A 17,500-nucleotide genomic window follows, 5' to 3' on the forward strand; every position below is an offset into this window, starting at 1 on the left:
TATATATATATATATATATATATATATATATATATATATATATATATATATATATATATATATATATATATATATTTATATGTATTTGTGTATATATATATATATATATATATATATATATATATATATATATATATATATATATATATATATATATATATATATTAAATGGTATCAAAGGCATTGTTATAGAACATTTATCTTAAAGTTATGGTCTTGTTCCAGTTACATGAACACCTGTCATTAATTCTCTTAATATGCCTAGTTCTAAGTGTTAGGTTGATTAATGTAATCTATTCTACACAGCTAAAGATTTATCTTAATATATTGGGATCTTAGAGGTGAATTCTCAAGAAAATCAGAATAAGCTAATTCGAATAAAGTGTCCTTAATAAGTCTTGTGGTTAATATATTGATAAATTGTGTTGTCCATGATAATAACAAGCCAATTTGGGTCGTTAGAGTGTGTATACATTCCCCAATTAATTGCAATCATTATTCATTAGGTAAAATATAATGAATTCCATAATATTCCCTGTACGGTTCTCATAAAATATCCAGTATTAGTTGCTATGAACTTGCAGGAAAAAAAAAAAATTAACCCGTATGTAAATCGGTGTTATTGTTTACTGCAATTCGATATTCTAATTGGCCCGAGCGGTTTCCTATCAGGTGCTGAATAAATTAAGTGCTTTTTAATTGTTTTGTTCAACTTAATTAGTATTGATGGAATTTGCTTGATGGTGGGGGAGTATTGCTGTTTCTAGTTCCGCAACTACTGCAATATGGATGTCGAGTGCTATTGCAAATAATTTCAAGGTTAGGCCTAATGTCCATTCTGGAATGGAAATGTCATTTTCACTTAATAGAAACTGGAATTTGAAATTTTGATAAAACCTTTAATGGAAAATGAAATGCTAATGATAAGCATTTACGCTGTGATCTGTACACAGGTATATCCATATACGACAGGGCATATATTCCCATAACATGCAAACAAATGTACACACTCACTCGCACTATTTTTTTTTTCTTATTTTAGGTTTGTAACGTTTTTTTGAATGGTATAGTGAAAAGAAACTATATGTGGAAATAATATGATTTGTTTGTAAAGAATAAGACAGAATATGTTGTGACCATTCTTTGAATCTGTAATCATGAACTACAAGACCTAAATATTTTGTCATTAGGCTACCACCCCCCCCCCTCTCTCTCTCTCTCTCTCTCTCTCTCTCTCTCTCTCTCTCTCTCTCTCTCTCTCTCTCTCTCTCTCTTTCTGTGATTTTAACAAGAGCAAATCATATTCTTGTTCTAGAAGGGTCATAGAAGCTCTCAAAGGCAAAGTTAATAGGAATTGGCTTGTAATACAAATTAAAGAAATAAAAATATCAATATGATAATAATAGCAATCATCATAATCAAAATAATTGACTGAAATTTTGAATTCAATACAAGTTTAATACATATTACTCGGTTAACTACTATTCAAAAACAGCTAAAGATATCATCTCATCATCCAGACGTGTAATTTGAGGTAAAATAATTAAGATAATACTGATAGCAACTTAAATAATTAATTAATATTTTATATTTACATAGAAGAGCAATATATATTTCACAGCTAATTTATACCCAAACAGCTAAAGATTGGATCTCTTCTTCTTCCTCCAGACATTTACTTTGAGGTAGAATAATTAGAATAATACTAATAGCAACTAAAATAATCAACTAATATTTTATATTTGCATATATATTTCACAACTAATTGATATCCAAAACCGCTAAAGATAGGATCTCTTCTTCTTCCAGACATAATTTGGGCTAAAATATTTAAAATAATAGTAATATCAACTAAAATAAATAAAATAATAGTAATATCAACTTAAATAAATAAAATAATAGTAATATCAACTAAAATAAATAAAATAATAGTAATATCAACTAAAATAAATAAAATAATAGTAATATCAACTAGAATAATTAACTAATATTTTGTATTTACATATAAATTTCACAGCTAATTGATATCCAAAACAGATAAGGATAGGATTTCTTCTTCTTCCAGACATATAATTTGAGCTAAAATAATTGAAATAATACTAATAGCAGCTAAAATAATTAACTAATATTTTGTATTTACATATATATTTCACAACTAATTGATATCCAAAACAGCTAAAGGTGGGATCTCTTTTTCTTCTTCTTCCAGACATATAATTTGGACTCCCAAATAGGAGATTCTTCCGCCTGCGCAACGGCTCTCATGTGTGGCGTCAAAGCCAATATAAACACCGTCGGCCTAGACAATCGGGGCAAGTTTGAGGACTGTAGATCGTCCTACTCATCTGGGGTTCCTTCCCTCATCGACTGGGCGCAGAAACATGGTTAGTATGGAAACATATTTTCAATTTTATGTGTAATGGCAGACTATTCTGCTAGTTGGCTTCAGAAAAGTATGAGGGAGTTTTTAGTTTTGTACAAGTGATGAATTTTTATGCGTAATGGAATACAATTTCTCTTGTTGGATTCTGAAGAGAGATTTTAGGTTTGCATTGAAGTGGGAAATATCTCTTACATGTTAAGAAAAAAGCAATTCCCTACTCTTTATAGATATTATACATTATGCTAAGAATACATTCACGAAACATTCATCATTATTTATCATTATTTTCTTAGTAATTTTCAGTAATAGTTGATAGACGATACCTAATAATTAGATAGGTTTCTAATTTCATTAAGGAGCCAGTTTGATTTCATAAGCCTTGTTTTCATAGTACCATATTTTATTTATGTAATAAAGCTTATAGGTGTACGATACAATATGTCCAAATCCAAAGCTAATGCTCTATAATTCATAAACTGGAATATTCTACAATGGGCTCAAATACCCTTCTAGGGCTTCAGGAATCTTACTAGAGTTTTAATTATCTTATTTGGCTAACAAATACCCGAATAGGAATTAAATATCCTACATGAAGCTCAAATATTCTTCTTTGAGATAAAATATACTATGATTGATACAATATCCTATCTGGGACTCAAATATCTTTTGTAGGCCTCAAATATCTTATGTGCTTACATTTCCTACCTTGTGCTCAAACATCTTTTTTTGTGGGTAACATATCTTAATAGGGTTCAAACAGTCGACTCGGGGCTCAAAGAGCTTTCTTGGGGCTCAACTATCCTACTAAGGATTTACATATCCTATCTGGGGCGGAAACATCCTATTATGGACTCAAATAACTATGGGCTCAGATATCCTAATATGGGCTGAGATCCATTAAGGGCTCAAATATCTTACAAGGGGCGATAGTTAATCCCGTCATGAAATCAGATATCATACTTGGATAATGTTCTTGCTTCATCTTGGGATCAGGAAAATTCTGATCTATTCTCTAGTTGAATGGAATATGGAAAAAAGAAACTCGTTATGTTGATAAATAATCTCCTAACCCCATGAAAGATACGAATTGTTTACCAATATAATCAAGCTAAACTAATATCTATGATCTCTAAATTTCGGATGTTTAACAGGAGTGTAATTGATTGTGTGATGGATCTGAAAGATAAAATTGTAGTTTTTAATTAGGTGAAAATTAATGTCAGACGTCAGAAAATGGTTGATACAATTAGAACCTTGTAGTAGAAACTCAAAATAAAAGATTTGTTCCCTACTGAAAAATGAAATAAGGAAAATAAACATTATGAGAATTTCGTACGTAGAATTGTGAATGTCTGAGTACATCTTCTGTTGTTGGAAATTTAATAAAGGTTTCAAGACTTTTATTTTCGTATGATTATAAGGGGACTGATGCTAGACAGTTGTTGACAGTATAAATAAATAATAAAGTTGGAAGAATTTCAATTTGCGGGACAGGAAATGGACAAACATAATTATTAAAAACAGTTATTAATATCAATGGAACTACTGCAAGTATGATGATATAGATAAGAGCAATGATAGGGGAGAATGAGACCTATGGATTCATATTGTAGTCTTCAATAAATATAGCAGATTATATTTTTGTATCAAAATGATAAAAAAAGTTACTTAATAAAGATAAATAAAAATTTTTGGAAATGAAATAGATATGACGAAACTTCAGGAATAATTACTAAGAAAGATGTTTAGATCAAGTATGCTCTCGAGCATAGAAAATTGTTGAAATATTTAGGATTATTAAAAACAAGAAATTGTGAAAGTCCAAACATTATAACTGAAAAGTATAGCAAGATATTAGGAGCTTGAATTATGTGAAGATGGTGTAAAGTGATGTATAGATGAAAAGACATAATTCAGCTGTGTAAGAAGGAAAGGGACAACAAGAAAGTATTGACATAATTTTGGGTGTCAATTGTCTTAGTGGCTCGAAGGTGAACACACTATATAAGTGAAACTCACTCTGCAAGAACTGATAGATCTTAGTCGTAGATAACTAAAGAAGATATGTCTTGATAGATTTTTTTTGCTCGTATCTTCTTACCCACCATTATCTCTGCATTAAAGAGTCGGTTGTCTGATGCACCCACTTCAATATATACTATCAAATACATCCTCTTCCACCAAACTTCTTCTCTCCATATTATCCTTCACAATATCTCGCCATCTAATTATTTACCTCCTTCTCGATCTTCTTTTCCCTAATTGGGCCCTCCGAAGCCTTCCTCACTCCCTCCCCACCATCCATCCTCAACATGTGCCCAAACCATCTCAGTCGTGACACTGGAACGTGAATTTTTTTCAGTTAAAGCTTGATTCACTAGGGCGAAGTAGAACGTTCAATTCATAAAAGGTTCACACAAAAAACAATAGTAAATACTGCTGAAAGGAAACCATTTCCATAAAAAAAAATATATTCATCAAAAAAAAAAAAAAATCATACTTAATATAAACGAAAATAATTACAAACTAACACAAATGCAAATTAATAAATAATAGGTACTAACACATTAACACACAGCATCATATAACGTAATTAAATAGACCAGGGAAAATAGTCGGTCCGTGACTTGTGGTCAACACCTAAAAGAAAACCCATAGAGATATAAAGCACACATAACAAAAGGTGATCAAAACCCGAGACGTATTACGGTAATTGCTGTCCACTCCTTTGGGATTCTTCCAATTTATGCAATGACCATCGGACCACGTCCTTGTAATGCCCATTACTCAAAGCAAAGTACCTCTTTGCTTGCTGACGAACTCCCTATAGCCGTAGTCAAAATCTCGGCTACGTTAGTCTAGCGAGAGTCAAATCAGTAAATGGTACTTTACAACCCAACAGGCTAAATTCCCTATACATGTAATCAAAATACATGACAGACAAAATTATTACAACTATAATGTTTACTATGCATGCCATCCTTATTATACCATCCTTAATGCAACCCAAATATAATGTTGCATTGCAAAATGGAGAGTTTCTGGGAATACATTACAATTGTCACTCACAAGATAATGAATTAAGGGGAAATAATTGATATTATCAATTCCTCTTGACTCCCTTATCAGATAGATTTAACAGCAGTATAGACAGCGATGCACACATGACATAATTGCAAATAAACATGCAATTATTTATGTATATATATATATATATATATATATATATATATATATATATATATATATATATATATATATATATATATATATATATATATAATTCTGCATGTATAAGAATATTAAAGATAAATTCAAACATGTTCTATCATTGCCTGTCTGACAATCCTTTTTTCCCTTTACCATACTTTTTTCTGTGCTGTTTTTACCCATAAATACACATCACAATACCTACACTGCACCATAAACACATGGATCAGGACAAACCCTGCATTTTAAAATCCTAGCAATGGTTACCAAACCAAACACAAAAGACAGAATTCCTTCTGTTTTAAAAATTCCATCTCACGTCATAAGACAAAAGAAAATAGTTTCCGCAAAGGGAAACATAAAACTGTTTGAGAAAAAGAGGTCATCTGAACGTATCCAAAAAGATAATGAACGCATCCTCTGAATCTTCTTCATGGGAATATAGTCTCCAATTCTATGAAATCCCGCGATGACAATAGATGGTCTGGGATCCTTGCATTCACATGCAGATTAGACCATTGTGGCCTGAATTAAAGAAAGGCATAGGTGACTCCTACCACATGTGTGAGAGAGAGAGAGAGAGAGAGAGAGAGAGAGAGAGAGAGAGAGAGAGAGACGTTTTGGCTAGAAATACAAATAAACATATAATATTTTAAATAGAATATATAGTTCCATATACAAAAACCAACAGTATGAATTTTATTAAACGCACGCATGCACACAACCATACAAACACACAGAAGTTAGTTTTTTGTTAGGAATAAGAACATTATATAATACTTTAGATCGAGTATATAATTTACAGATTTACAAAATATAATCGTTGAAAATTCTAATAAAGAGAGAGAGAGAGAGAGAGAGAGAGAGAGAGAGAGAGAGAGAGAGAGAGAGAGAGAGAGAGAGAGAGAGAGAGAGAGAGAGAGGGGGAGAGAAGTTATTTGATAAAAATACGAAAATCGTATATTTCACAACAAATATGTAAAATAGTTAGCAGATATAAAAAAATCGTTAATTCCTATGAGAGAGAGAGAGAGAGAGAGAGAGAGAGAGAGAGAGAGAGAGAGAGAGAGAGAGAGAGAGAGAGAGAGAGAGAGAGCATTATTTATAATATAAATATCATCCGGTATTATTAATCAAATTTATAATTGGCTGATATAAAAAAAATCAATCTCTAAGAGAGAGAGAGAGAGAGAGAGAGAGAGAGAGAGAGAGAGAGAGAGAGAGAGAGAGAGAGAGAGAGAGAGAGGGAAGAAGAAGAATCTATCCTAACAATAAATAGTTGTTTTACAAACATATGGACACGCAAAATAGAATTAAAAAAAGAAACGAAGCTTATCACCAAGTCACTTTAGAAAATAAGACATATCAGAGAGGGAATTTACATAATTTGGATCATTCAACTGTCGACCAAAAGCTCATATACACTGTGTGCTCTGTAAACCAACAATTTGTAATCTAAGCAGACCCCGCCAAAAAAAAAAAAAAAAATCTATTGCAAAATATTCTGCACCAGTATCAGCGACTTCCAGTCCATATACTCGGCTGTAAATATTCTTCCATTTCCTTCTTCCCCTTTATCTGATATTCCTTCTCTTCCCTTTTCGCCATTCTCTCAACCAGTTTTCTCGACCAAGGACTCAAGGGCATCATATGTTCTTTTTATTCTGCTAGGACAGCATTGTCTAATGATTGTATGTCTGGAATTTATTTTTTTTTCTTTATGCTGGGTCTTCGAAAATTTGCTTCTTAATTCTGGCAAAAACTACACACACACACATACACATATACATACACACATATATATGTATATATATATATATATATATATATATATATATATATATATATATATATATACATATATATATATACATATATATATATATATATATATATATATATATATATATATATATATATATTTGGACACACACACATACATATATATATATATATATATATATATATATATATATATATATATATATGCATGTATGTGTGTGCGTATATATATAGATATATATATATATATATATATATATATATATATATATATATATATATATATATATATGTATATATATACAGTATATGTATATATATATATATATATATATATATATATATATATATATATATATATATATATATATATATATATATACATATATATCTATATTGTATATATATATATATATATATATATATATATATATATATATATATATATATATATGTACGTATGTGTGTGTACTGAGATCAAAATATCTAACCATTTTAGTGGTTCACAGTATTTCTTACTGACAACATCAAAATATGAAAATGTAATTAGAGTAAGTTCAAGAGGGTGGATTCTTTAATCAACTCTTCTTTATAGGAGTAAAGTGTGTTATTATGAGATATAGTGGCTATTGAGATCTATTTTCATATATATAAGAAAATAGTTGAATAAGAAAAAAATAAAATTGGAAATAAGATAAATTATATCAATGAAAATCATTCACAATGAAAGACTAATTGGATTATTACTATTTTTCCAACGAGGAGAATAAAAGATAAGGGTAGGTTTGTGGAATTTAATAATGGAACAGAATGGCCTTTGTATTCATAATGGACTATAGTTAAATTGTTATTTATTATGTATAGATATATGAGTTTTCCCTTTGAATATTACATTTTCATTCTATTAGTCCTTATTGTATATATCATATTTTCTATTTTTTATTAAATTTATCTTACAGTAATATTCAATATCCTTCGTAGTCCTGCATTGGAAGGTCATACATTATATAAAAGTGATTTTTATTTGTCACTTAATCTCAATGAAGTAAGTTTTATCAATATATTTTGATAAATTTCCCTACTTAATAGTGAAAAATAAATTTTATTGATATTTGAATTCATGTGGAAAACAGTGCAAACCTCTCTAATTGCGTCTTGTGGCGAATCACGAGATGGTAACATTACCATAATTTGCCGAGTTGAAAATAAACAAATGTTTTAACGTCTGTCATGTCTCTTTCTAAATTTGAAGAAATATATAATTAGCCTTTCTATAGAACGTGACCTTTTGATAGTATATATGAGAGAGGATGTTACTTTTTGTTCAAGGTAAAGACGAAGATTTTCTATCTATGTGAAATATTTTTGGCAAATCTTTACATGAGCGTTTAATAACTTATCATTAGAAAGTTATCTTTTTGAGGCATTCATATTATTCTAAGATTACATATAGAAAGACATATGAGTGAGGAATTATTTCTGTTACGGAAAGATAATCAAGGTTTTACAAATCAGAAATTGTTTCTGCATCTAATATCGATGCACTTGAATTTGTCCTTAGACATTTCAGTCAATATCTTGAATATTAAATATTTAAAATAATATTTGATTAAATATTCACTTTAATCGATGAAAATATATATTCATGAAATGAGATATATATATATATATATATATATATATATATATATATATATATATATATATATATGTATATATATATATATATATATATATATATATATACATACATATATATATATATATATATATATATATATATATATATATATATATATATATATAAATAAATACATATATATATATATATATATATATATATATATATATATATATATATATATATATAGGTATGTATGTATGTATATATATATATATATATATATATATATATATATATATATATATATATATATGTATATAATCCTGAAAAAACAATATTTAGACATTATTACATTTTCATCAGATAAGATAGAAATTTGAAGGTTGCTTTTTGCGCAAATATTTTTTTTTTACTAACTAGTAAAACGTATAATTGCAAATAATAGTAAAAAATGGAAGAAGAAGAATTCTGGATGAATAATAAATAGAAGTATTTTGCAGGGTAGTTATAAATTAAAAGAAAAAAAATTCTTTTCCATGTCACATAAAATATTTAAATCGCCTGATTAAATTCCTATGCCATTTTTCCAGGTAAGAGCACCGGCATTGTCACCAACACTCGCCTGACCCACGGCACCCCTTCTGCCCTTTATGCCAAAACGCCCTCGAGATACTGGGAAGACGATGCCAAAGTGCCCCCTCGATCCCACGCTGCCTGTAAGGACATCGCTCGTCAGCTGGTTGAAAATCAGCCGGGAAGAAACATCAATGTAAGGAACAGACCATTACAGAGATCTCCGTAAGGATTGTTATCAAACTTAGGGCAAATGCTTTTTTTTTTTTTTTTTTTTTTTCGAGGAGCTGATATAAGTCTCTCTTCTTTGTTTATATATGACAGGTCTATTCTAACGTTGTTACTGATCTAAAGATATTCTTTATTAATTATTCATTACTTTTCAGGTACTTAATATATTTCCTTATTTCGGTTCCTTACCGGGCTATGTTGCCCTGTTAAAGACATTTTCAACGATGGTTGTAGCTAGGCTAATAATAATAATAATAATAATAATAATAATAATAATAATAATATTAGCAACAGCAACAACATCAACAACAACAACAACAACAACAATAATAATAATAATAATAATAATAATAATAATAATAATATTAAGGAACCTGATCCTTACTTATATTAACTGGTTATGTTTCTTGATTCTTTTTTATGAAATTAAGACCTATTACCCTTAATGAACATAAACATTTATGAAAAGAGGAAAACTACAGGTTCTCCTTTAGAGGAATATTGGAAGATAAAACTGAATTATTAATTGAAAGTCCAAATTAAGGTAAAAACCGAATCAAAATTCACATTTCAAGCCATAGATTAAAGCATAAATTCAGTTTAATTGTTAGTTATTGTAAGGTATCTGTCATTGCATTGTTGGTTTCAAAGGTAATGAATTATAGACGAAGACTTACACAGGTAGTTGAGTAATTAAGATGTAAAGTACTAATAATAATGATATAACCTAAACTTTTTTTTTTTTTTTTTTTTTTTTTTGAGTTTCCCAATAAGCCATAAAATTGGAAATCACACCGATGTTAGTATTGACTTTATAGAGGTAATTATCTCCATTTTCATTTGACATTGTACTCGCTATAGACTCGTAATGATTGGCTATTCAAATATATGAAAAAAAAAAAATATGTATCGCGCGCTATTATGGACTCAAATAAAGAACATTTAATTATTTTTATTTTGGTACTTGCATAGTAATATTTATATTCATAAACAAGCATTAAACTCTATGAAAAAGAAACCAAATAGACTATTTGATTAATATAAAATGGGCTAAAATTTGTAATTTATTATGGAAAGCTTATGACGTTTGTATTTTCTCTAATATTTAGAACCAAAACTAAATGGTTGAAGAGTAATAGTTTAGAAAATCTTCTCTTCACTTATATACATTTTTTTCCAATATTAGTCGTTGTGTGGCTTTGGAAAAATAGTAAATCTTAAATAAATTCTATATTGATATTTCATATTTTACTTAATATATCATTAATTAATCTGTTTTTTATCATACAAAATGGATTCTATTACACACACACATACATACATTACTATATATATATATATATATATATATATATATATATATATATATATATATATATATATATATATATATATATATATATATATATATGTGTGTGTGTGTGTGTGTATGTGTGTATATATATATATATATATATATATATATATATATATATATATATATATATATATTATATATACATATATATATATATATATATATATATATATATATATATATATATATATATATATATATATATATATATATATATATATATATATTTATATATATATATAAACACACAACTAGGGTTGTAGCTTATCTAATAATAATAATAATAATAATAATAATAATAATAATAATAATAATAATAATAATAATAACAACAACTGCAAAAATACGTTTCACACGTCTAACAAAATTCTCCTTTCTCACCCAGGTACTTCTGGGAGGAGGCCGACGTCATTGGATTCCTATAACGGAATACGACCGGGAGGAGCGAGATCAAAGAGGACGCCGCTCCGACGGAAGGAACCTGCTTGATGCCTGGGTGCATGACAAGAAGACCAGGAACCTGAACGCAGAGTACGTGTGGAACAAGGCGCAGTTTGATAACGTCGATCCTCGGTATACCGATTATCTCTTAGGTAACTTTTTATAGATTTTCTTTTTAATTATTGGGTATACAAATATGCACGTGAGTATATATATATATATATATATATATATATATATATATATATATATATATATATATATATATATATATATATATACAGTATATATTTATATCTATATATATATATATATATATATATATATATATATACATATATATATATATATATATATATATATCTATATATATATATATATATATATATATATATATATACATATATATATATATATATATATATATATATATATATATATATATACGTATGTATATATATATATATAGATAGATATAAATATATACTGTATATATATATATATATATATATATATATATATATATATATATATATATATATATATATATCTATATATATATATAAATATATATATATATATATATATATATGTGTGTGTGTGTGTGTGTGTGTGGGTGTGTGTGTGTGTGTGTTTGTGTAAGATTCATAAAACCAAAATAAAATAAAACAGAAATTGAATGGATGAACTGGAAGTATGAATTACGTCTGGAATAGGAAAGAAAGGTCCCGAGAAATATGTTAGCTAGGCTGCTGAATGGAACAAGAAAAGGAAAGAAAGATTAGATATTAAGGGTTTTGTCGTAAAGTTTATAAAAGATAAGTTTGATAGGAATAGACTGGCATACTAGATTCTTCTATGGCAGTGATTGCCTGCGCACAACAGCCAAACACCGCGCTGCTGGAACTGTCAGGTGCTGAGTTCCATAACTACTTTTTGCTTGTATTAACTGAAAGATAGCTACGAACAATAATCTAGAGGATTATATATTGTACAAGTATAAAGAAAGAGTTAAAGAAAGACATCATATTGAATGACAACAATATTTTGCGATGTAGCTGTTAGTTACTAACGGATAGGCGAGGTGAATGTAACTTTATTAAAAAAGATGATAAGCTTATATATAAAAGTTGAGGGCAACAATGCCAAAGAAAAACAACATAGAATGTGAAACTTTCGATGACAAGCTTAAAGGGGGTTTTCTTTTATCAGTGCGGGAGAGAGCGAGATATAAAAAGAAACAATAGCATTACAGTGTATGCGCGTGTATGAAACAAGTATGGTTACGTGCGGTACAATACAAGTGAAAATAGTAGTGCTGCCGCTCCATAGTACTTATACACGAGACATCACAAAATCCTTTTGGTAAAATTAATAAGTGTAAAGAATATATATGTTATGGACGTATAGCATAAGATGTAAACATTTTAGAAAATGGAATAAAATTTTGTAATATAGTGAGATGAGAGAGTGACATTTTATGTAAAGTTAGGATTTAGAAAAATGCGAAACGAGAAAATACACAGCAAAACATAGATTCATAAAATTGCTGAATAATAAATCTCATTTATTAGATGAAACCGAATTATGGAAGGTAGAAGAAAATCTTAAGAACAGCATCCTGAAATCTAGCGAAAGTAGCTAGTAAAACTGGAAAACTACAACCTGAAATCTAGCCAAAGTAGTTAGTAAAACTGGAAAAATACAACCTGAAATCTAGCGAAGGTAGCTACTGAAATTGGAAAACTACAACCTGAAATCTAGGCAAAGTAGCTAGTATAATTGGAAAACTACAACCTGAAATCTAGCCAAAGCTAGAAAAACTTGAAAACTACTTCACAGCAAAGTGATAGTTTGAACAGTTTCATTTCTTTTCTTTAATATACGAGTAAAGAGTGCAATGAGACTAAACATACTGAAAGTAATATTTCATTTGAAAGTTTCAGTCCCGTTCTCTTTGACATTCATATTCTGTGGACATAGCTATATAGATCGACAAACCACTTTATTCTATTTGGAAATGCAATTTCATGTAGACCATGGATTAACTTAACTGGTAATAATTCTGTGGAATAAAAATGTATTTCTTACACACGTTTCCTTTTCAGCTCGGTGCTTCCAAAATCATAATGTAATCATATGATTAATTTGGTTTGTGAAATTGGGAGTAAATACGCATACTTTCCCATTGGTTGAAGAGAAAAGTATCCACGAGTAGAATAATATTTCTTTATGTCTAACGTGATTTTCGGAAAATGCCTCTCTCCTGACGTACCCAAAAATATAAAGAAAAGCAGAAGCCAGAAATAATTCTTCGGAAGATTTCACATACTATCCTATAAATTAAAAAGAAATATTCAGGAGTAATATGTTATTTCCTTGTGTACAAAATTATAGTCTTCGGAAAATTACTTCTAATCTTAAGTATCACAACTTCTCCACAAGTAAAAGACCTGATTAACAAATCATAATTTGGATAAATACGATCTAATTGCAACATTGCATTGATGATTCTGTTAGAAATATTTACTTTTGATTGCTCCCTTGCAGGAATGTTTGGCTACTCTCACTTGGACTTCGAAGCTGATAGAAACAAAGGACCTGACGGAGATCCTTCGTTGGCAGAAATGACGGGAAAGGCAATTGAAGTCCTTCAAAAGAATCCCCACGGATTTTTCCTTATGGTAGAAGGTAAGTACCAATCATAGGACTTGATATTAGCCCATTAGATATTCACTACATACACTATATCATGCTTTTAATATTCACTATTTCCGTAGATAATTCCTTCAGTGTTATTGTACCAAGAATAGGACTTATTAAAATTATTCCACATTTGTATACATATATAATAATTCTAATATCTCAGCTTGAGGTAGATAGTTCATTCAATTTGAGAATATTCAATCAGATTTACTAGTCTTTAGGTATTTTAATTTTTTATCAGCTTTCAAAGTTAAAGTAATCGCAAATGGAACAACATTGACCAAGAGTATACATTTAACATTTATTAAGTGTTCCATAATTTTATTATTTCTCTTAAGGAGTATAATTCCTCCAGTAATATTATCTTGAATGAAACCTATTTGTAGTTATCATATACCTGAATTTATTTATCATCTGTCAAAATTAATGTAATTGCATGTGGAATATCATTGAGCAAACCCGACTGCATTAGTTCCTTCTAGAACCATGTGAAATTATATAGATTTATTTTCAGTGTACAATTTGGATTCTTTCAAAGAAAAATAAATAATAAATGTAGCTTTTCGTTACTTTTTCTATATTTTAAGAATTGGCATTGCCACCTGAAGTATAGATATATACCAACATCATCCTTGTATAAGACCATACAAACGAATAAAAAAAAATAATTTTTAATTAAGATTATTGTAATGATCATTATTATTACAAGCCAAGCTGAAACTCCATATAGAAAAGCCCCAGGGCTTTAACAGGGAAAATACCCAATGAGGAAAGGTAATTATGAAAGAGATAAGCGATACATGAAGGACAATGAATAGAAACTGCAGAATGTTTTAAGATCAGCAACGACGTTAAAGCAGATATGGCATATGCTACGAAGAGAGACAAATGTCAACCTGTTCAACATGAAATCGTTTGTAGTAACTTTGTACTCGTGAAGGTAAATAAATTCACCTGTGAAAAAAAGACCCAAGATACTCCTAGAAAACGAGCACTGACATAACATGGTCATTTAAAATTCTTAGCCAGTAATAACTTATTGCTGTAACTCATTCGAAAACAGTTTTTAATGATTACCAAGAAGCGGTAATTAGATTTTTACCAAACCACTAGAGAGAACGGGTTGATTCAATATCGAAATATTCATAACATCTCTAATACTGTACTAGGCTTTATTAGGTATATGTATGGCATGTTTTGTATATATGTTGCGTAGTTCTGAGTTAAACCATACCCAAATTGAGAGATAAAAAGGATAATCATTCTACAGTTATCAAAGTCTCTAAAACTATCAATAGTGGTAATTTGTTCCAATGAGATGGGCATCCACACACACACACACACACACACACACACACACACATATATATATATATATATATATATATATATATATATATATATATGTATATATATATATACATATGTATATATATATATATATATATATATATATATATATATATATATATATATACATATGTATATATATATATATATATATATACATATATATATATATATATATATATATATATATATGTATATATATATATATATATATATATATATATATATATATATATATATATATATATATATATAAACACAAAGATTTTTTCAATGTGGTAGGTACCAATTCCGATTTGTCCCTACCGGAACAATTAAGGAAATGTTAGACTTTAACCTATAGTATCTCCTTAATTTCTCTCGACTTTATTAGTCTCGCTGAATAGCAGGATCGTCCGCGCAAGTCAGCTTTATTAGCCCCAATGTATGGCAGGGTCAAACGCTCCAGTTTAATTTCGCCATCTATTTCTAATATTTGCGTAATCTTCCCCTAGTCCCACCTTACCCATATCCATCCATACAGCTGATTAATTGACGTTCCACAGTCCTTCCTATCACTGGCATGTTCTTATCCCTTGTGATTGATTCCATTAGGGTAAATTGTAGTCTAATTACTCAAGGGTTGTGGTGACCTATTGGAAAAGTCCCTGCCTTGTAATCTGCCGGATAGAGATTCAAATTGCGCCCAAAATCTGTATTTCCCTATGGTGTGTGAATCTATGGATGCAGGGTTTGGAGGAGCCTAAGTCATAACCAGCCATTATCTAGTCCTCCCAAGTCCTAGCTTGGATGGAAAGTGGGGTTGGGTGCTACTCATATGTATATATAGACAGTCTCTAGGGCATTGCCTTACTGGATATGGCAATATTACTGTCCCTTGCCTCTGCCACTCATGAGTGACCTTTAAAGTTTTAGAATAATTACATATCACGATGGAGTTTTTATTTTTCTTTGTACTTATTTGCATTCCTCGAGCTTTAATCGAGTTCCTTTTTGTAAGTTCCTGTATGGTAACTTGGTTTTTGTTTTACCTTTGGTCTACTCAGGCTTATGTAATGTAAATGAAGCTTAAATCCTATTATATTCTTAATAACTTGAAAGATATAAGAAACTGTAACCCCCCCCCCCTTCTCTCTCTAGGTGCCTGGATAATATTCTTTCTCTCTCTCTCTCTCTCTCTCTCTCTCTCTCTCTCTCTCTCTCTCTCTCTCTCTCTCTCTCTCTCATAATTAAACCAAGCAATGAAAATTTATTTGTCATACATATAACGCATAATTTGAAAATATCGATGATTGAGAGCAATGTTTACAAAACCCAAATTAGAAAAAAAGGAAATATTAACATTTACCAAATAACAATTGTGTTTCCGTTATGAAAAAAGCAATTACGATTCTACCTCTAGCAGTTCTGTAGTGAAAATTATTAATCAATGCAATTCAAACAATGTGTAATTATTTGTTGGAAATGTACGATTAACAAACATGTTATTGATTACCTCCTGAATTGGAAAAACTCCGGTCTAGTTTCATTTGTCTCTTGAGTATGACGCAATAATTGGAAATGAGAATAATGATGTTTGTTTAGTAATCAGTCATATGCATGAGGATGATGGATCTATGAAATATTAATTGTATTTGGAGCAGGGATATTTATGACCAATAATCATGCTATGGATTAAATAGAATTATATGGTGGATACTGTATATATATATATATATATATATATATATATATATATATATATATATATATATATATATATATGTATATTTATATATGTATATATAAATGTATATATATGTATATATATATAAATATATATATATATATATATATATATATA

At 28.9% G+C, this 17,500-nt stretch overlaps 1 pseudogene; it reads left to right on the plus strand.

Annotated features, from left to right (window-relative positions):
- LOC137623318 (alkaline phosphatase-like) overlaps positions 1 to 17,500 on the plus strand; it is a 68,472-nt pseudogene that overhangs the window by 46,750 nt on the left and 4,222 nt on the right.

Source organism: Palaemon carinicauda, chromosome 2 (genome assembly GCF_036898095.1).
Source record: "Palaemon carinicauda isolate YSFRI2023 chromosome 2, ASM3689809v2, whole genome shotgun sequence".
Taxonomy (NCBI): domain Eukaryota; kingdom Metazoa; phylum Arthropoda; class Malacostraca; order Decapoda; family Palaemonidae; genus Palaemon; species Palaemon carinicauda.